A 22427-nucleotide genomic window follows, 5' to 3' on the forward strand; every position below is an offset into this window, starting at 1 on the left:
CTGCTGGCCTGCCTTGGTCTGCTTTCAAAGCCAGCGATTTAGCCCTGAGCTAAACCAGCCCCTAAACCCACACAAACACGGGGAGAATATGCAAACTCCACATGGACAGTGACCCAGAACCGGGATCGAACCTGGGACCCCGTCGCCGTGAGGCCGCAGTGCTAACCCACTGTGCCACCATGACCCCAAGATTTGACCCCAAGTTGAGTTTCTGACCCCATATCCACACCATCACTAATACCAGATATTTCAATCTCCATAACGTCACCTGTGTCCATCCCCACCCCAGCTCATTTGCTGCTCTTATTTTGTGTAATAACCTTTGATGTGGCACCTTGGGAAATACCTTCTGGAAATCCAGATAAAGCACATCTACAGGTTCTCCTTTATTGACATCCCTTGTTACTTCCTCAGAGAACCTTGATAAATTTGTCAATCAGGATTGATTCCCTGAACCCATTTTCAAACACTGTCAACAGAAAAATCAAATCTCCTCTACCCCTCTGGCTCCTTTGCCAATTACCTTAGAGGGACTCACTTTCTGTTAAAGAGCTCGTCAACCCCTCTCACCCACTTTCCCAAAAGTGAATAAATTTATTCAGGAAAAGTCCAACAAATTCAAATATTTTCCTGTTATAAGTTTATTGATGAAACAGAAACATGGTTAAAAAAAAAACAGAAAATTACTTGAGGATCAAAGACAACCAGAGTAACAGGATGTTCACAATGTTCCGGGTCCCAAATGGTTCCCCTTCGGCTTCTCTGTACCCTGTTCACGTGACTCCCTGCTTTGGACACGGGGGCACTGGATCTTGGGGGTTGAATCACCGACACCCTCGGTCACCCTCCCCTGAACCCTGATTCGTTGGAAGTGCAGTTCTCAGTCAGTCTTCCAGCACCTTCCTGTCTCTATTCTGAAAAATGAAATGAAAATCGCTTATTGTCACATAATAACAGTAGCTTCAAATGAAGTTACTGTGAAAAGCCCCTAGTCGCCACATTCCGACGCCTGTTCGGGGAGGCTGGTACGGGAATTGAACCGTGCTGCTGGCCTGCCCTGGTCTGCTTTAAAAGCCAGCTCTTTAGCCCGGTGCTAAATCAGCCCCTATTAGCGACGCCCATGGCAGTTTCCCACCTGGGGAACAGGCCCCGTTATTCTCAGCTAAATTCTGCCCTCAGCTCCATCACCTGGCTGTCACTGACACGAGCAATAGAGACTGAAAGGTGCCCGAGGCTCAAATAGGAATACAAAACCTGTGGATTAGGATCTTCGTAAAGGTCAGCAACTTCTTGGAAAAAATCAAATTCCCAGTCAACAAATTAAAGGATCACATGACGTGACTTTTAATACAACAAACAAACAAACTAGAAGCTACTTAAACTCGGAAACCTACACATTAAACTTTAAATTAGAACTTTGTCCTTTTACATAACCTACAATCACACTCCAAGATTATAGTTACTCTGTCCTGGAAGTTGAAACTGAATTGTCTCAGGACCTGTCCAAAGTGATCATTCATTCCCGAGGATTTACTTCAGTTCTTCAACCAAGACACTGAGGGAAAAAAGGGAGAATAGAATAGAATGTGAACTCGCAAAATACATAAAAATGGACTGTAAAAGCTTCTGTGGCGACGTAATAAGGAAACATTTTGCTCAGACAAAAGGTTTGTCCGTTCCAGATAGAGTCAGGAGAATTTAGAATGAGGAATAGAGATCGCTACAGCCACCTCGTTCACCACTCTGGGATGTAGATCATCAGCTTTTGGGGATTTATTCACTTTCAACCCCATTAATTTCTCCAGTGCTACTTTTTCACCAATTATCTCTGCCAGTCCCTTGGTTCTCTGGTGTTTTGGGGACAATTTCTGTATCTTCCTCTGTGAAGACAGACACACATTGTTTAGTTTCTCTGCCATTTCCTTACTCCCCATTATAAACTCTCCTGCCTCTGCCTGGAATGGACCCACATTGGTCTTCGCTAATCTTTTCCTTTTCACATTCCTGTAGAAGCTTTTCCAGTTGTTTTTTATGTTTCTCGCCAGTTTGCTCCCATCAGTTTCTTGGTCCTCCTTTGCTGAATTCTAATGGATCTCATGGAATCTTTAACTTTTCTTGTTAGCCACGGTTACATCACTTTTCCTGTTGGATTTTTGTTTCTTAAAGGAATCTATATTTGTTCTATACATGTGAAATAAAAGTCGCAAAAGTCCCAGAGGTCCATAGGCTGCTCTCCCCTTTGACAGAGAGAGAGTTGACTGGAGGTGATTTAACCCGAGGGTCAGCACACCTCAGGCGAGGGGCCTGGTTGAGAAGGCGGGGCCTTCATGAATAAACTCAGCCAGTACGGGAGTTGAATCCTCACTGTTGGCCTTGCTCTGCATCACAAACCAGCCGCCCAGCCCAGCTGATCTAACCGACTTCCTGATAAATATGTAATAATTCCTGAAATATTAGGTATTCCCTGTACCAATCAGTTTCCCAGTCCACTCAGACAACATGCCCCTCATACCCTGATAGATTTTTTCTGTGAGGAACACCCAGATAAATTAAACAAAAGAACGACGTAACCACCAGGGCCCATTTCCATGGCAACGTGGCATGCGTTGGGGGGGTTTGAAACAGAAATGGAAACTAACTATCTTCAAGCTTCCAAACACCCTTTCACTCTGTGACCCTTGTACAATTTGAAGCCAGTTATTAGCAACAAGGCTCAAAGAGCATCAGCCCACTGGAGGCAAAGTGGTGAGACCGGCCAGTCCAGCAGAAAGAAACCCTCCGACCATCCTCACTGACCACCTGTCAGAATGAACAAAATGCAGTCCTGGATGTAGAGCAGAAACAATAACAGCAGAATCCAACTCCTGTAATCGATTGTGAAATTGTTGGTGTCACAGCAGGTGCGATGAAACATGCAATCCCGTCTCACATTGAGAGGTGGACGGCGTCTCCTTAGTGTGAACTCCCTGGTGTGTCCGCAGGTGAGATAACCGAGTGAAACTCTTCCGACACCGAGAGCAGGTGGACGGCGTCTCCCCAGTGTGAACTCGCAGGTGTGACTGCAGGTTGAATACTCGAGTAAATCCTTTCCCACACTGGGAGCAGGTGAATGGCCTCTCCCCAGTTTTTGATTTGATTTATTATTGTCACATGTATTAGTATACAGTGAAACGTATTGCTTCTTGCATACTGTACAAACAATGCATACCGTACATAGCGAAGGAAGGAGAGACTACAGAATATAATGTTACAGTTATAGCAAGGTGTAGAGAAAAGATCAACTTAATGCAACGTAGGTCCATTCAAAAGTCTGATGGCAGTAGGGAAGAAGCTGCTCTTGAGTCGGTTGGTACGTGACCTCAAACTTTGGTCTCTTTTTCCTGACGGAAGAAGGTGGAAGAGACTATATCCGGGGTGCGTGGGGTCCTTAATTATGCTGGCTGCCTTTCCAAGGCAGCGGGAATTATAGATAGAGTCAATGGATGGGAGGCTGGTTTGAGTGATGGATTGAGCTTCATTCACTTCCTTTTGCAGTTTACTGCGGTCTTGGGCAGAGCAGACTCCATACCAGGCTGTGATACAACCAGAAAGAATGCTTTCTATGGTGCATCTGTAGAAGTTGGTGAGAGTCATAGCTGACATGCCAAATTTCCTATGTCTTCTGAGAAAGTTGGTGGGCTTTCTTAACTAGAGTGTCAGCATGGGGGACCAGGACAGGTTGCTGGTGATCTGTACACCTAAATACTTGAAGCTCTCGACCCTTTCTATTTCATTCCCATTGATGTAGAGAGGGGCAAGTTCTCCACTACGCTTCCTGAAGTCGATGACAATCTAATTTGTTTTGTTGACATTGAGCTAGAGATTATTGTCATCGCACCAGTTCACCAGATTCTCTATCTCATTCCTGTACTCTGTCTCGTCATCCGACCTACTACGGTGGTGTCATCAGCAAATTTGAAAATCGAGTTGGTGGGGAATTTATGCACACAGTCATCGGTGTATAAGGAGTATAGTAGGGGGCTGAGGACACAGCCTTGTGGGGCACCAGTATTGAGGATGATCGTGGAGGAGGTGTTGTTGCCTATCCTTACTGATTGTGGCCTGTGGGTTAGAAAGTTCAGGATCCAGTTGCAGAGGGAGGAGCAGAGGCCAAGGCCATGAAGTTTGAAGATGAGTTTTTTAGGAATGATGGTGTTGAAGGCTGAGCTGTAGTCGATAAATAGGAGTCTGACATAGGTTCCTTTGTTATCTAGGTGTTCCAGGGTAGAGTGCAGGGCCATGGAGATGGCGTCTGCTGTGGACCTGTTGTAGCGGTAGGCGAACTGTCGTGGATCAAGGCAATCCGGGAGGCTGGAGTTGATTCGTGCCATGACTAACCTTTCGAAGCACTTCATCATGATGGATGTCAGAGCCACTGGACAATAGTCATTTCGGCACGCTGCTTTGCTTTGTTGTGGTACAGGGATGATGGTCGTCTTCTTGAAGCAGATAGGGACCTCAGATTATTGTAAAGAGAGGTTGAAGTGCTCATCCAGGTACCCCATCCGGGCCAGTGGCTTTCCGTGGGTTGACCTTCGAGACGGCTGCTCTGAGTGTGAACTCCCTGCTGTCTCCACAGTTGAGGTAATTGAGTAAATCCTTTCCCACACTAAGAGCACGTGGATGGCCTCTCCCCAGTGTGAACTCGCTGATGTTTCCGCAGGTTGGAGGAATCAATAAATCCCTTCCCACATTGGGAGCAGGTGAATGGCCTCTCCCCAATGTGAACTCGCTGGTGTCTCTGCATGGTGGATAATTGAGTAAATCCCTTCCCACACTGAGAGCAGGTGAATGGCCTCTCCCCAGTGTGAACTCGCTGGTGTGTCTGCAGGTTGGGTAATTGAGTAAATCCCTTCCCACACTGAGAGCAGGTGAATGGCCTCTCCCCAGTGTGAACTCGCTGGTGTGTCCGCAGGTTGGATGAATCACTGAATCCCTTCCCACACTGAGAGCAGAACGGCCTCACCCCAGTATGAACTCGCTGGTGTCTCCGCAGGGTGGATAACTGAGTGAATCCTTTCCCACACTGAGAGCAGGTGAACGGCCTCTCCCCAGTGTGAACTCGCTGGTGTGTCCGCAGGGTGGATGAATCACTGAATCCCTTCCCACACTGAGAGCAGGTGAATGGCCTCTCCCCAGTGTGACTACGTCGATGAGTTTCCACCTTTGATGGGGCTTTGAATCCCTTCCCACAGTCCCCACATTTCCACGGTTTCTCCATGTTTTGGGTCTCTTCGTGTCTCTCTAGGCGGGACAATCAGTTGAAGCCTTGTCCAGAGACACAACACGTGTACGGTCTCTCCCCACTCTGAATATTGTTATGTTTTTCAGGCTGTGTAACTGGTTGAAGGTCTTTCCACAGTCAGTTCACTGGAACACTCTCACTCAGGTGTGTGTTGTGTGGGTCTCGGTGCTTTTCCAGTCACACTGATGTTTCCACAGTCAGTTCACTGGAACACTCTCACTCGGGTGTGTGTTGTGTGGGTCTCGGGGCTTTTCCAGTCACACTGATGTTTGATATCTTTAGCTGACAGTTCGGGCAAACATTTCTCCTTCTAGGTTCAAAGGCTGATGATATTCAGGTTCCAGGGAATCGAGTGACTCTGTCAGATCGAGACGTAACGCCTGAGATATCGGTCTGTAATTCCTCCTCGTCTAATATCCTGTAAAAACAATTTACAAAATTCATCACTGTCAGTACAGGATAGAAACTCAGAACAGACAATTCTAGTTTCTATGTCACATCTTTTCCTCTCTCTTATTCCCCAAAAGCTGTAAATCTCCATCCCACACACTCTCCCTCTATTCTCACTCTGCTGTATCTAATATTCACCCTCCCTATTCTCTTGAAGGTGCTGATTCAGGCTGATTGACAGCTCACAGCTTCCTGTCCAGGAGATCACAACAAATATGAGCTGCAGTCGGCCATTCGGCCCATTGAGCCTGAACCATTCAATGGGATCATTGGCTGATCTACCTCAGCACCGTTTTCCCACATTATCCCTCATTTCACAATGGTTAGCACAGTTGGGTAGCACAGTGGTTGGCACAATTGCTTCACAGCTCCAGGGTCCCAGGTTCGATTCCCAGCTTGGGTCACTGTCTGTGCGGAGTCTGCACATCCTCCCCGTGTGTGCGTGGGTTTCCTCCGGGTGCTCCGGTTTCCTCCCACAGTCCAAAGATGTGCAGGTTAGGTCGATTGGCCATGCTAAATTGCCCTTTGTGTCCAAAAAGGTTAGGTGGTGTTACTGGGTTACGGGGGTCGGGTGGAAGCTTGGGCTTAAGTAGGGTGCTCTTTCCAAGGGCGGTGCAGACTCGACGGGCCGAATGGACTCCTTCTGCACTGTAAATCTTCTGGGGTACAGAATTTCAAAGCTTCACCACATCCTCGAGAAAATAAATCCCTTCTCATCTCAGCTTTCTCTCCATTTACCTGCCAGTTCCCCATAACCCTCGGCATCCTCATCGATCAGAAATCTGTCTGTGCCGGGGCGTTGGGCATGTGGTGCGGGAGTAGCTGCTTTTCCGCAGGTTTTGGTGCCACTCACCTATAATCTGATCTTTAAATTAATATTGTTATCATGTCCCTGGAAGACGTCAGGGTTCAGTTTAGTAGGATTATGCCAAATAAAGTGAAGAAATCTGTTGACAAAACAGCGCAGGTGGATTCAGCGGGAGTGGGGCCTTTTCAACATAGCGGCCTGACCCTCGGGTGGTCTCTCGACCCCGCGCTCTCTGGGGCTCTCATGGAGGCGGCGAAAATGATGACTGCCGGCATTATCCATGGTACTGACCAGAGGCGGAGTGTGCTGACTCAATATCTGTGAGCTCATGAGGACCAGCGGCAAAACACCATGAAGAGGCTCGATGATCTGGGCAGCACGGTGGCGCAGTGGATAGCACTGCTGCCTCACGGCGCCGAGGTCCCAGGTTCTATCCCAGCTCTGGGTCACTGTCCGTGTGGAGTTTGCACATTCTCCCCGTGTTTGCGTGGGTTTCGCATCCACAACCCAAAGATGTGCAGGGTGGGTGGATTGGCCACGCTAAACTGTCCCTTAATTGGAAAAAATGAATTGAGTACTCAAAATTTATTTTTTTTAAAGAAAAAAAAAGAGACTTGATGAAGCGGAGGAGAGAATCCTGAACGTTCAGCAAGATGCCTCTGTCAAAATGCAATCCTTTGAAGACCAACCAAGTGGCTTTCGGAGGTCCTGGAGGACTTGGAGGACCGAGGGTCGGAGAAAGAACATACGAGTCGTCGGCCTGTCAGAAGGTGTGGAGGCGAAGGCTCCCGTTAGGTTATTCGAGGACTGGCTGCCATGTTGGGTGCCACGGTAGCACAGTGGCTAACACTGTTGCTTCACAGCGTAAGGGACCCAGGTTCAATTCCCAGTCTGTCTGTGCAGAGTCTGCACATTCTCCCTGTGACTATGTGGGTTTCCTCCGGGTGCTCCGGTCTCCTCCCAGTGGTTGGAGGACTTCCACAAGTCCCAAAAGACGTGTTTGTGGGAGGAATTGGACATTCAGTGTGCCCGAACAGGCGCCGGAGTGTGGTGACTAGGGGATTTTCACAATAACTTAATTGCAGTGTTAATGTCAGCCTACTTGTGACAATAATAAAGATTATTATGAATGGGCTGAAGGGCCTCTTTCCGTGCTGTAAAACTCTCTGACTCTAAAGATAGAGGTGGTAGAGGGAGGGAGGGAATGACATTATAGAGAAACTGCCAAATCCACAACATTCATAAGAACATAAGAACTAGGAGCAGGAGTAGGCCATCTGGCCCCTCGAGCCTGCTCCACCATTCAATGAGATCATGGCTGATCTTTTGTGGACTCAGCTCCACTTTCCGGCCCGAACACCAGAACCCTTAATCACTTTATTCTTCAAAAAAACTATCTATCTTTATCTTAAAAACATTGAATGAAGGAGCCTCTACTGCTTCACTGGGCAAGGAATTCCATAGATTCACAACCCTTTGGGTGAAGAAGGTCCTCCTAAACTCAGTCCTAAATCTACTTCCCCTTATTTTGAGGCTATACCCCCTAGTTCTGCTTTCACCCACCAGTGGAAACAACCTGCCCGCATCTATCCTATCTCATAATCTTATATGTTTCTATAAGATCCCCCCTCATTCTTCTAAATTCCAACGAGTACAGTCCCAGTCTACTCAACCTCTCCTCATAATCCAACCCCTTCAGCTCTGGGATTAACCTAGTGAATCTCCTTTGCACACCCTCCAGTGCCATTACGTCCTTTCTCAACTAAGGAGACCAAAACTAAACACAATACTCCAGGTGTGGCCTCACTAACACCTTATACAATTGCAGCAGCACCCCCCTAGTCTTAAACTCCATCCCTCTAGCAATGAAGGACAAAATTCCATTTGCCTTCTTAATCACCTGTTGCACCTGAAAACCAACTTTTTGCGACTCATGCACTAGCACACCCAGGTCTCTCTGCACAGCAGCATGTTTTAATATTTTATCATTTAAATAATAATCCCTTTTGCTGTTATTCCTACCAAAATGGATAACCTCACATTTGTCAACATTGTAATCCATCTGCCAGACCCTAGCCCATTCACTTAGCCTATCCAAATCCCTCTGCAGACTTCCAGTATCCTCTGCACTTTTTGCTTTACCACTTATCCTAGTGTCGTCTGCAAACTTGGACACATTGCCGTTGGTCCCCAACTCCAAATCATCTATGTAAATTGTGAACAGTTGTGGGCCCAACACTGATCCCTGAGGGACACCACTAGCTACTGATTGCCAACCAGAGAAACACCCATTAATCCCCACTCTTTGCTTTCTATTAATTAACCAATCCTCTATCCATGCTACTACTTTCCCCTTAATGCCATGCATCTTTATCTTGTGCAACAACCTTTTGTGTGGCACCTTGTCAAAGGCTTTCTGGAAATCCAGATATACCACATCCATTGGCTCCCCATTATCTACCGCGCTGTTAATGTCCTCAAACAATTCCACTAAATTAGTTAGGCACGACCTGCCCTTTATGAACCCATGCTGCGTCTGCCCAATGGGACAATTTCCATCCAGGTGCCTCGCCATTTCTTCCTTGATGATAGATTCCAGCATCTTCCCTACTACCGAAGTTAAGCTCACTGGCCTATAATTACCTGCTTTCTGCCTACCTCCTTTTTAAGCAGTGGTGTCACGTTTGCTAATTTCGAATCTGCCGGGACCACCCCAGAGTCTAGTGAATTTGGTAAATTATAACTAGTGCATTTACAATTTCCCTAGCCATCTCTTTTAGCACTCTGGGATGCATTCCATCAGGTCCAGGAGACTTGGCTACCTACAGCCCCTTTAGCTTGCCCATCACGACCTCCTTGGTGAAAACAATCCTCTCAAGGTCCACACCTGTCATAACCTCATTTCCATCAGTCACTGGCATGTTATTTGTGTCTTCCACTGTGAAGACCGACCCAAAAAACCTGTTCAGTTCCTCAGCCATTTCCTCATCTCCCATTATTAAATCTCCCTTCTCATCCTCTAAAGGACCAATATTTACCTTAGCCACTCTTTCACCAGCTGCAGCTTTCACCACCAGCTCTGAGGACACACCTTAGCTCCCTTTCCAATCTGAAAGCAGCCTGAGCTGGATTTACAATCCCCTCAATTGATCATTGCTGGGTGATAATCCTGTACTTGCTCACCTCACACCACTGTGACAGCACCTTCACTACACAGACTGCAGCAACTGACCAAACATCACCTTCCCAGTTATTCCTGAAGGCACCTTCCCAACCTGGCCCCTTGCCTGAGGTGCGGTGATCCTCAGGTCACATCACCGCCGGTCAGCTCTCTCCCGGGACCAGACCTTGGTTCACAGCCTCCATCTTGGGGAAGCAGAGCGCATGCGCTGGCTTCTTGGTGACGCAACAGCTTATTGGCGGGGGGAGGGACAAGGTTTCTGATCCCAACTGGGTCCTAGTGCCGGTACAACTTGTTTATAAAAAGTTTCACCCACGCCTGGGCTGAAGCTGATGTTTGTGGCCTGGGGGTCCCGTGGAGCATGTAGACATTCAGTGTGAGAGGCTGCAGCCTCTATATCGCTACCTGAAGGGGTTATACAGCGTTTGATTATAATTCGTGCTCCTTTCCACTCCATTATCAGGATGTTTGTGTGATATTTTCTTACCCTCTGGATGATCTTTCTTTATTTAAAATACATTTCAGCAGCAGGCTTACTGGTGACTTTTAAACTGAAGATGGTTATTTATTGTCACACAATTTCCCTGGATGTTTGAACATCTCAGTCACTCGTCTCTTTCACACTCACTGACACATACACAGAAATTTGGTACAGATCAAGTTGAAGCTGTAATGATGAAAATGGAATGGAGACTGCAGTCTTTATATCTCTGCAGGCCAGTCGTCTTCTTGTTGAGCAGGTCCTTTAGTTGGAGTGAAGCGTTTTTAGAAACAAATAATTCTCATGAGTCTCTGAAGCTTCTTGTAGGTGAATAGCCAGGAGGTTGGTTCTCAGGTGGCCTTGGAAGCTGGAATAAGTACAGTACTGTGGCTGCAGTGGGAGACATTCAGCTCTGCTGGTTCAGCTGGTTCCTGATGCTTCTCACACACACATTTGCTTTGTTCAGGGTTTATTAAACTGCATCCCTGACTATTAACTGCAGGGTTAAAACTCAGACCCAGAACACCGCGATACAATAGCAGTTTACGATGCTCACTCACGCTTATCTCTGCCACAATTCGAGCTCATTCTCCTGTGTTCAATATGACACTTGGAGACCAACAGTCCCGAGATTTCATATTCCTCAAATGCTGGTTCATCCTGACACAACGAGACATTTAAGCTTCACAGGTGGCTGCAAAGTTTCCTTACTCAGATCCGTGTTAACTAAATATTGGTCACAGAATCGAATGTTGCCCACAGTTTAATGTCCATAATAACCTGTTAAGTTGCAGCCATCTTGGCAGAGTTTGTGGATCTTACAGTCTATAATATCTAGTATCCTTGTGCCGAGCGTGACATCTTGAATCTACTCTTGGGTCTGATTAAAACAGTGCATTGTCGCTGGGTGGGATCGGAGGCATGGTAGCACAGTGTATAGCACTGTTGCTTCACAGCTCCAGGGTCCCAGGTACGATTCCCAGCTTGGGTCACTGTCTGTGGAGTCTGCACGTTCTCCCCGTGTCTGCGTGGGTTTTCCTCTGGGTGCTCCAGTTTCCTCCCACAAGTCCCGAAACGTGCTGTTAGGTAATATGGACATTCTGAATTCTCCCTCTGCGTACCCAAGCAGGCACCGGAATGTAGCGTCTAGGGGTTTTTCACAGTAACTGGCACTGTTTATTAAAAAAATTTAAAATATTTTTTTTATTCTCCTCCTTTTTCACATTTTCTCCCAAACTTACACCCACCAACAATAAACAATAATCAGTAACAAATATGTCAATCCCCATACCAATAACAACGATCCCATCCTCCCACCAAACCCCAAACATTAGCCCGCATGTTCACACAAACAAATGACAAAAAGGAATCGGGAATCACCCATAGTCGCCATTAACACACACAGCCCCCCTCCCCCAACCCTCCCACCCACCTGCCCCAACTAATGTTCTATGTTATCTGCTTCTTGAAAGTGCATAATGAATAATGCCCATGAATTGTAGAACCCCTCCATCCTTCCCCTCACTTCAAACTTAACCTTCTCAAGAGTCAAGAATTCCAATAGGTCCCCCCATCACGCCAGGGCACAGGGTGGAGCGGTTGCTCTCCAACCTATCAGGATCCGCCTTCGGGTGATCAACAAGGCGAAGGCTACAACATCTGCCTCCGCACGCGTTTCCAACCCTAGGTGGTCCGACACCCCGAATAGGGGCCAGTTTCACGTGCATGACTTTAGAAATTATCCTAAAATCCTCCTTCCAATACTCCTCTAGCTTTGGACAGGACCAAAACATATGAACATGGTTAGCAGCCACCCCCCCTCCCCCCCGCCCGCCCGCAACGTTCACACACATCTTCTACTCCTTCAAAGAATTGGCTCATTCTCGCCCTTGTGAGGTGTGCTCTGTATACCACCTTCAGCTGCACCAGCCCCAAACTTGCGCATGAGGTGGAGGCATTCTCTCTCCGGAGCACCTCACATCAGAACCCCTCCTCCATATGCTCGCCCAACTCTTCCTCCCACTTTGCTTTGATCCCTTCCAGTGGTGCCTTCTCCTCTTCCAAAATAGCTCTGTAAACCGCAGACACTACCCCCTTCTCCAGTCCCCCTGTCATCGGCACCTCCTCCAGCAATGTGGAGACCTGCTCCACCAGGAAGCTCTGTATCTCCTTTCTGGCAAAATCCCGAACATGCATGTATCTAAACATTTCCCCTTGCTCCAGCCCATACTTCGCTTCCAGCTCCTTCAAACTTGCAAACCGACCCTTCAGAAACAAATCTTTTAGCATCTTAATCCCCTTCTCCTCCCATTTCCGAAAATTTCCATCCCACTTCCCTGGCTCAAATCTGTGTTTTCCCTGAATCGGCATTTCCCTTGACCCTGCCCCCAACCCGAAGTGTTGGCGAAACTGCCTCCAAATTCTCAATGAAGCTATTATTACGGGACTCCCTGAGTATTTCCCCGGGGCCATCGGGAGTGGCGCTGATGCTAGTGCTTTCAATCCGGACCCCCTGCACAAACTGTCCTCCATTTGTCCGTTCTGACCCATTGGGAATCAACCCCACTGACCCAGCTCCGCACCTTCTCCACATTCGCCGCCCAGTAGTAATACATCAGGTTCGGAAGACCCAAACCCCCTGCCTGCCTTCCCCTCTGTAGCAGCACCTTTCTAACTCTGGCCACCTTCCCTCCCCATATGAACAAAGTAATCCTTCCCTCAATCTCTTTGAAAAAAGCTTTTGGCAGGAAAATCGGCAGGCATTGAAAAATAAACAGAAATCCCACAAGGGAAAACAACCTCCTAAGAAGCTCTCTGAGAATCTTTCATGTCTCGATTCGGCTGCCTTCATTCCTCTAAACTCCAATAAGTAAAACCCAGCCTACTTAACCTCTCCCCATAAGAAAATCCCTCCATACTCGGGATCAACCTCGTGATCCTTCTCTGGACTGCCTTCAAAACCAATTGTCTTCCTTAGATAAGGGCACCAAAACTATTCAAAGTATACCAGGTGCAGTCTAACTAATGCCTTGTATAGTTTTAGCTCGACTTCCCCATGTTTATATTCTATTCCCTTTGAAATAAATGTCAACATTCAATTTGTCTCCATATTACCTGCAGAACTTGCTTTGTGTGGTTTCTGCACGAGGACCCCCAATTCCCCCGTTCCTTTAGCTTTCTACAGTCTTTCTCCATCTAAATAATATTCCGTTATGTTCTTCCTCCTACTAAAGTGTCTAACCTCACATTTTCCTACATTATGTTTCATCTGCCAAGTTTTTACTCAGTAAGTTACGCTATCTCTGTCCCTCTGTGGATATTCTGTATACCTCACCACTTACCTTTCTATTTTTGTATCTGCAGCCATGGCAATAGTACATTCACTTATTAAACACAGTTTTGAAATTCATGTATATCACATCTACTGGTCCCCCTCTCTCTCGCCTTCTCGTTATCACCTCAAAGAATTGCAATAAATTTGTCAGGCATGATTTACCCTTCACGAAGCCGGGCAGACCCAGCTTGATTACACTCTGTATGCTTAAATGCTCAGCTATTAATGTCACTGGCCGATAGTTACCTATTTTTGATTCCCTCCCTTTTCAATAAGGGTGTTACATTGGCAGTTTCCCAATCCTCTTGGGGTAAGGTGCGAGGAGCCTGGAGTGGAGTTTATACACCAGCACAGAACAGGCGGGCCGAATGGCCTGTTTCCCTGCTGTACACTTTCTGAAACTTCCGAATCCAATATCCGTAAATTCTCAGCGAAAAGGCTTGTGTCCACCTCAGCTCCGAGCTGGGAAACCGGACAGATCCTAAAGTGGAAAATGGAAACCTTTAAAATCCAACACAAAACACATTTCTCTCACATCTAACCCGCGGTTCCATTGTCTCCGGAATTCCCCATTTTACTGACATTTATTGTACATTTTCTGCAGATCCAAATCCGCGGGAAACGTCCGTCTCTGTCCTCCTGCCCTCGGCTGAAGACGTCTCCGCTCAGAGATTCGTCTCCCTCAGCTGCTTAGTGAGAGGTTTCTCCCCCCGAGAGATCTTCGTCAAGTGGACCGTCAATGACAAGCCGGTGAATCCCGGGAACTACAAGAACACCGAGGTGATGGCGGAGAACGGCAATAGCTCCTTCTTCATGTACAGCCTGTTATCCATTGCAGCGGAGGAGTGGGCCTCCTGTGTGCTGGGACATGAAGCCATCCCCTTGAAGATCATCAACAGAACGGTTGATAAATCCAGCGGTAAACCCAGTTTTGTGAACATTTCCCTCGCTCTGATGGACACCGTTAATTCATGTCAATGAGTATCTATTGGTTATATTTGCAACTAAAATAAAAATAATAAAGGCTTTTTCCTCCAATTGTGATTTAAATGCACAGCCACTTAATTAATGGAGCTTCCACTAAGGTCAGATCTGTTCAATGTGACCCGGATTTCTACAGGTCTGGTCCCCAAGTCTCATACAACCAGTGCTCCCAGCTCAGATACACCCTGGGTTAGAGACAGAGCAAAACTCATTCATTCCAGGATTCAGCAAAATATCTTCATTGACTTTCCTCCCGCTGAGGAGAAATCGGATACTTTCCCATTTCAGACAAACAAACACATCATATTTAGATCTCGGTGTTCCTGCTTCTCCCATTGTCCATCCCATTAAAATTAATGTCAGCTTTAAGTTGCTGCATCACACCCACTGGGAACTGAATTGAGGGTCACACAGAAACATAGACCAATAATCCCTAGTCAAAGAGAGGGGAAAGGGAAATTGTTAATCCACTGTCTCCCCACTTCCCCAACAAAGAGAGGTGGGTGGGCATTATTTAATCCACTGTACCCACACTTTCCCAACAAAGAGAGCAAAGGGCCAATACTAACCCATTTTACCTCCACATTCCCGACCAAAAGAGGAGGAAGGTGATGAGTGAACTCTCTGTCTCTCCACCTCCAGCAGGGAGAACCCAAAGGCAATTTGCTGAGCTGACCAGAGAGAGCTAGATTATTAACTCAATCTCTTCCCAGTCCCCAAGCAGGGAGTTTGGAAGTAAACGGTTCTCTAGACTCAGAACGCAGTTACTGACATTACAAGACGGCACTTAGCTTACTGGCTGAAGGGTTTCAAAGGCCATAATGATAAAGATGTCTGAAAGTATCTATTTGTGCAACATAATTGTTTTAGCACTCTTGTTCGTCTTATCAGTATGCTAAACCCGATTCCCCAAAATCCAAATCCAGACTGGTGATTGAATTCTCCCTGGGTTTTCACTGTTCTCTCCTGAGGCACCTCCTTGTATTTTTGCATTCGGTCACCTGATGTCAGCTTGCATCTCACAGAAAACACATTGATAAGCAGAAAGTTCAACATATTCTACATAGGTATCAATTTTTTTTTTTTTTTTTATAAATGTTTTATTGAAAATTTTTTCCCAAACAACAATTTTTCCCCTCTTACAAAGCAAACGCAACAATAACAATACAGGAATTTTAAACAATACACAAGTAACAAAACCCCTTTATCTTTGACCTAAACTAAACCCCCCCTCCCCCCCCCCCCCTCCCCCTGGGTTGCTGCTGCTGGTCATCTGTCTTCCCTCTAACGTTCCCCTAGGTAGTCGAGAAATGGCTGCCACCGCCTGGTGAACCCTTGAGCCGATCCTCTCAGGGCAAACTTTATCTGCTCCAGTTTAATGAACCCCGCCATATCATTTACCCAGGCCTCCAGTCCGGGGGGTTTCGCCTCCTTCCACATGAGTAGGATCCTGCGCCGGGCTACTAGGGACGCAAAGGCCACAACGTCGGCCTCTTTCGCCTCCTGCACTCCCGGCTCTTCCGCAACTCCAAATAGAGCTAACCCCCAGCCTGGTTTGACCCGGGCCTTCACCACCCGCGAAATCACTCCCGTCACTCCCTTCCAATACCCTTCCAGTGCCGGGCATGCCCAAAACATATGTGCGTGGTTTGCCGGGCTCCCGCCACACCTCCCACATTTGTCCTCCACTCCAAAGAACCTGCTCAATCTTGCTCCCGTTATGTGTGCTCTATGTAGCACCTTAAATTGAATCAGGCTAAGCCTGGCGCATGAGGAAGAGGAATTTACCCTGCTTAGGGCATCAGCCCACATACCCTCCTCTATCTCCTCCCCTAGTTCTTCTTCCCACTTTCCTTTTAGTTCGCCCACCGACTCCTCCCCCTCTTCCCTCATCTCTCGGTAAATCTCTGACACCTTGCCCTCTCCGACCCACACCCCTGAAAGCACCCTGTCCTGTATCCCCTGTGTCGGGAGCAATGGAAATTCCCTCACCTGTTGTCTAGTAAATGCCCTCACCTGCATATATCTCAAGAAATTCCCCCGGGGCAACTTATACTTTTCCTCCAATGCTCCCAAGCTCGCAAAAGTCCCATCTATAAATAAATCTCCCACCCTCCTAATTCCCAACTGGAACCAGCTCTGAAATCCTCCATCCATTCTTCCTGGGGCGAACCTATGGTTGTTCCTGATTGGGGACCCCACCAGGGCTCCCCGCACCCCTCTCTGTCGCCTCCACTGTCCCCAGATATTCAATGTTGCCGCCACCACCGGGTTTGTGGTAAACTTTTTAGGTGAGATCGGTAGCGGCGCCGTCACCAGCGCCTCTAAACTCGTCCCTTTACAGGACTTTCTCTCCAGTCTTTCCCACGCCGCTCCCTCACCCTCCATCATCCATTTACGTATCATTGCCACATTGGCGGCCCAATAGTAATCGCCCAAGTTCGGTAGTGCCAATCCTCCTCTGTCCCTACTACGCTGAAGGAACCCCCTCCTTACTCTCGGAACTTTCCCTGCCCACACGAAGCTCGTGATGCTCCTGTCTATTTTATTAAAAAAGGTCTTAGTGATTAGTATAGGGAGACATTGAAATACAAATAAGAACCTCGGGAGGACCATCATCTTAATTGCTTGCACCCTGCCCGCCAGCGATAGAGGCTGCATGTCCCACCTCTTGAAGTCCTCCTCCATTTGTTCCACCAACCGTGTCAGATTAAGTCTGTGCAAGGTTCCCCAGCTCCTAGCGATCTGAATCCCCAGGTATCGGAAGTTTCTTTCCACTTTCCTTAGAGGCAAGCCTTCTATCTCTCTACTCTGGTCCCCTGGATGTATCACAAATAATTCACTCTTTCCCATGTTTAGCCTATACCCCGAGAAATCCCCGAACCCCCTCAAAATTCGCATAACCTCTATCATTCCCCCCGCTGGGTCCGACACGTATAACAATAGGTTACATAGGTATCAATAATACCCACAAATGGCAACGCTACAGGCAGCTGATACAAATACACAGACAGATTAAGACACAAACACTACACATACATGCACACAGACACCCACACGCTCACACGTAGACACAAACACACACATAGACACACATAGAAACACATGCATAAACATACACCCAGGCATAATGAACCACACATATTTTGACACAAAAACACACGCAAAAATTCACAAACATGCACCTAAACACAAGAAAGCACATGTTTATACACACAGACACACGTGCACATACACACACAAATCCACACACACAAGCGGGTACACAAATGTACACAGACACATACAACCACATGTCCACACAGATACACAAACATATGAAACAAGACAAGCAGATTGACTGAACAATATGAAACACAAATGTAACCAATAACATGTACATTAGCAGAATTTCACGATGACAGAAATATTTCCATTCAAACAGAGACAATAATCCACGTTCGCACACTAATCAGGTGGACACATATTAGCATACACTTACACTCATTAACACGAACACACATGAATACACAGAGAGTCAGCAATACACATCAATAGATAGTTATAAACAACCATCAGCGCATAAATAGCACTGCTGCCTCACAGCGCCAGAAACCCGGGTTCAATTCCAGCCTTGGGGGATTGTCGGTGTGGAGTTTCCACATTGTCCCGTGTCCGTGTTTCCTCCGCGTGCTCCGGTTTCCTCCCACAGTCCAAGGATGTACAGGTTAGGTGGATTGGCCATGCTATATCACCCCTTCGCGCCCACAACGTTAGGTGGGGTTACGAGGTTCTGGAGATAGGGCAGGGGCATGCGTCCAGGTAGAGTGCTCTTTCGGAGGGTCGGTGCAGACTGAATGGGCCGAATGGCCTCGTTCGGCACAGTAGGGATTTTACGATAATGATTCTATGATGAAACACACGCATCAACAAACACACAAACGCATTTATCCAGACACAAACATTAAGACACTGACATGCATGTTGAACGTATAAAGACACATTAACACTTTCATTACTGGGCAGGGAAGTATAAACTTATATTAACACAGGCATTAATATATAAACATAGACTTCAACACACAAACACACACAATAAAACACTCATACATACAGATTAACAGAAGATAAACAAAGTTCACAGACAGGCGCTGACACACAAATACACAGATCAATACTCATTGACACATGAACACACACAATGACACTTACAAAGACATCGGGACACACAAAAGAAGAGTAAAGCAAAACACGAATTTCGCATCTACACAGACACAAAAGATAAAGAACAAACACAAACGGCAGGCAATGGCGGCACGGTGGCATAGTGGTTAGCACTGCTGCCTCACGCCACCATGGACCTGGGGTTGATCCCGCTCCTGGGTCTCTGTCCCAGTGGAGTTTCTCCGTGACCCGTGGGTCTCACCCCACAACCCAAAGATGTGCAGGGGAGGTGGATTGGTCACGCTAACTTGCCCCTTACTTGGAAGAAACAAGTCACAGAGATCGATTTCTGAGTGTCACAAACTCAACAGTAGATATGCAATGACAAATATATTAAAGAATGAATTAGCAGCGGGAGAAAATGAAGCGAGAATATTAAAAATATATCCTGGATTAATAAACAATCTGATTATATTTATTTGCTCTATCCTCGTAGATACCACAGACCACACCTGGACTGAAGACTATGAGGATGATAACGGGAACATCTGGACAACCGCTTCCACATTCATCACCCTGTTCTTCCTGAGCATTTCCTACAGCGCTGCAGTCACTCTGGTGAAGGTGAGAAGATTCAATCCACTCACACTTCAAACTGACAGAAGCCGTTTCAAAAATCGCTAAATGTTTGATTGATTAAAAACTCTAACATCAATGTCCCAGATTATAAACATCTGCTTCGTCATTTTCTCTCTCTTTTACAGATCAAATGATCGGTTGACTTTCGGACGCTGTAGATTTTCCTCAACTGTTTATTGTGATCTGTGTGTGACAGAAATACAATATCTCCTCTTGGTGACTCTCACAGTAAAATTCTCTCAGTTTATTATTCTGTACCTGTAACTGAGACAATCTTGGACAGTATTTCTGTTTTTCAGTTTGAAATGTACGAGGTAATTTTGGCTGTAATGTAATTGTAGCTAATAATTTCTCTCAATGTCATGTCTAAATAAGTAACTTATCTCGTACCTTATTTACAACAGTTGCCTTCCCTTTATGTTGAGCTCCTGTTCTCTCTTTCTGATGTCTGTTACAGTTGTACATACATTTGGCTGCTCAGAGGGCATGTGTTCTGTTCTCACTGTGACCCTCAATCGTTATGTTCCCTTTTGTTCATTCAAAATAAGCTTTTCTGTAATATTTTCTCTGAAATTGTAATAAATATTGAATGAAAAATTAAGAAAATAAGACTTTGCCGAACTCCTTTCTCTAAGGTCCTTCGGGAGCGCTCCATTTCCCCGATTATATAGTTTTCTCCCCTTTCCCAGACAGATATTTCTCACCAGTCCCGTCTGGGATGTTACTGAACTCATGGCCCCTCAGTGAAAGCGCCACTGCGCCACCAAGCGGCCCATCCGGGTAAAGCCAACTTCACCTTTGCCTTATTTTGGTAAACTCCAGAGACAGAATGCCAGCTAAAGAATTCCAGATTCACTGCCCTCTGAGAGAAGAAATGTCTCCTCATCTCGGTCCTAAATTTGAGATCCCTTACTCTGAGATTATGCCCTTTGGTCTTAGACTCTCCCACAAGAGGAAACAAGATGATTTTTCAGGCTGTGTAACTGGTTAAAGCTCTTTCCACAGTCAGTTCACTGGATCACTCCCACTCAGGTGTGTGTGTGTCTCGGGGCTTTTCCAGTCACACTGATGTTTGAAATCTCTTCCCACAGTCAGAACAGACAAGCACATTGACAGTTTGTGATATTTAGATCCTAATGAATTGAGTGACTGTCAGATCTCGATGTTATATTTGGTTCGAGTTGCCAGGCTGCCAATCCTCCCGTTCTAATGCCTGAAAAAGAAGTTTACAAAAACTATCATTTTAAGAATAGGATAGAAATTCACAACAGATCATTCTAGTTTCTATCGAACCTTCTTTCCTCTCTTGCTTTTCCCAAGCATGTGGTCCAGTCAAAATAAAAGACCCAAATCAGCTAGAAGTCCCAACAAAAGTGTTGGGAACCTTCCTAACTGAACCAGAATATTGTTCCCAGTGTCTCTGAAACACTCTGTCCGCTGAGGTGTCCACTGGTTGTGGAAGGTGTCAAACATTCTGGTGGATAGCGCATGTTCCCTCTGCAGGGCCACTGGGAATAGACAAGACCACAGAACAGCGGTCGGCAGCCAGAGTAACCACCCATCCGCCTCCATAATAATATTAATAATAATCTTTTTGTCACAAGTAGCCTTACATTAACACTGCAATGAAGTTACTGTGAAAAGTCCCTAGTCACCACACTCCGGCGCATATTTGGGTACATAGAGGGGGAATTCAGAATGTCAAATTCACCCAACAGCATGTCTTTCGGGACTTGTGGAAGGAAACCGGAGCACCCGGAGGAAACCCACAGGGAGAACTTGCAGACTCCACACAGACAGTGATCCAAGCTTGGCATCGAACCTGGGACCTTGGAGAAGTGAAGCAACAGTGCTAACAGTGCAGGGGCTGTTTAGCACAGGGCTAAATCACTGGCTTTGAAAGCAGACCAAGGCAGGCCAGCAGCGCGGTTCAATTCCAGTACCAGCCTCCCCGAACAGATACTGGAATGTGGCGACTAGGGGCTTTTCACAGTAACTTCATTTGAAGCCTACTTGTGACAATAAGTGATTTTCATTTTAATTTCATTACCACTGTGCTACCGTGCCGCCCACACCACCCAGCTACAATGCACTGTTTTAATAAGACCCAAGAGTAGATTCAGGATGTCACGCTCAGCACAAGGATACTAGATATTATAGACTGTAAGATCCACAAACTTTGTCATGATGGCTGCAACTTAACAGGTTATTATGGACATTAAACTGTGGGTAATATTCGATTCTGTGACCAATATTTAATTAAACACGGTCCCGAATAAGGAAACTTTGCAGCCACCTGCGAAGTTTAAATGTCTCGTTGTGTCAGGATGAACCAGCATTTGAGGAGCATGAAATCTCTGGACTGTCGGTCTCCAAGAGCCATATTGAACACCGGAGAATGAGCTCGAATTTGGACAGAGATAAGCGTGAGTGAGCATCGTAAACTGCTATTGTATCGGGTGTTCTGGGTCTCAATTGCAGTTAATTGTCAGGGATGCAGTATAATAAACCCTGAACAAAGCAAATGTGTGTGTGAGAAGCACCTGACGCACCAGGAACCAGCTGAACCAGCAGAGCTGAATGTTTTCCAGTGCAGCCACAGTACTGTACTTATTCCAGCTTCCAAGTCCACCTGAGAACCAACCTCCGAGCTATTCATCTACAAGAAGCTTCAGAGACTCATGAGAATTATTTGTTTCTAAAAACGCTTCACTCCAACTAAAGGATTAGCTCAATAAGAAGACAACAGACCTGCAGCAATATAAAGACTGCAGTCTACATTCCATTTTCATCATTACAGCTTCAACTTGATCTGTATCTAATTTCTGTTTATGTGTCAGTGAGTGTAAATAAGACAGACTGAGATGTTCAAACATCCAGGGAAATTGTGTGACAATAAATAACCATCTTCGGTTTAAAAATCACCAGTCAGCCTGCTGCTGAAATGTATTTTAAATAAAGAAAGATCACTCTGAGGGTAAGAAAATATCACACAAACATCCCGATAATGAACTGGAAAGGATCATGAAATGTAATCAAACGCTGTATAACCGCCTTCAGGTAACTATACAGAGGCTGCAGCCTCTCACACTGAATGTCTACGTGATCCACAGACACCTCCAG

The 22427-nt window shown here is 46.3% G+C and overlaps 1 long non-coding RNA gene across 2 annotated transcripts; it reads right to left on the reverse strand.

Annotated features, from left to right (window-relative positions):
• Positions 1 to 623: 623 nt before the first annotated feature.
• On the reverse strand, positions 624 to 9883 carry LOC140418271 (uncharacterized). 2 transcript variants are annotated; one of them, XR_011944905.1, is made up of 2 exons: positions 9809 to 9883; positions 624 to 5702 (listed from the first exon to the last, which is right to left on the reverse strand). It is a non-coding gene; the product is annotated as an uncharacterized lncRNA (long non-coding RNA). The 2 variants fall into 2 exon arrangements; XR_011944904.1 differs by having other exon boundaries at positions 9785 to 9883.
• Positions 9884 to 22427: the final 12544 nt, after the last annotated feature.

The sequence above is a fragment of the Scyliorhinus torazame genome, chromosome 5, assembly GCF_047496885.1.
Source record: "Scyliorhinus torazame isolate Kashiwa2021f chromosome 5, sScyTor2.1, whole genome shotgun sequence".
Classification (NCBI taxonomy): Eukaryota; Metazoa; Chordata; class Chondrichthyes; order Carcharhiniformes; family Scyliorhinidae; genus Scyliorhinus; species Scyliorhinus torazame.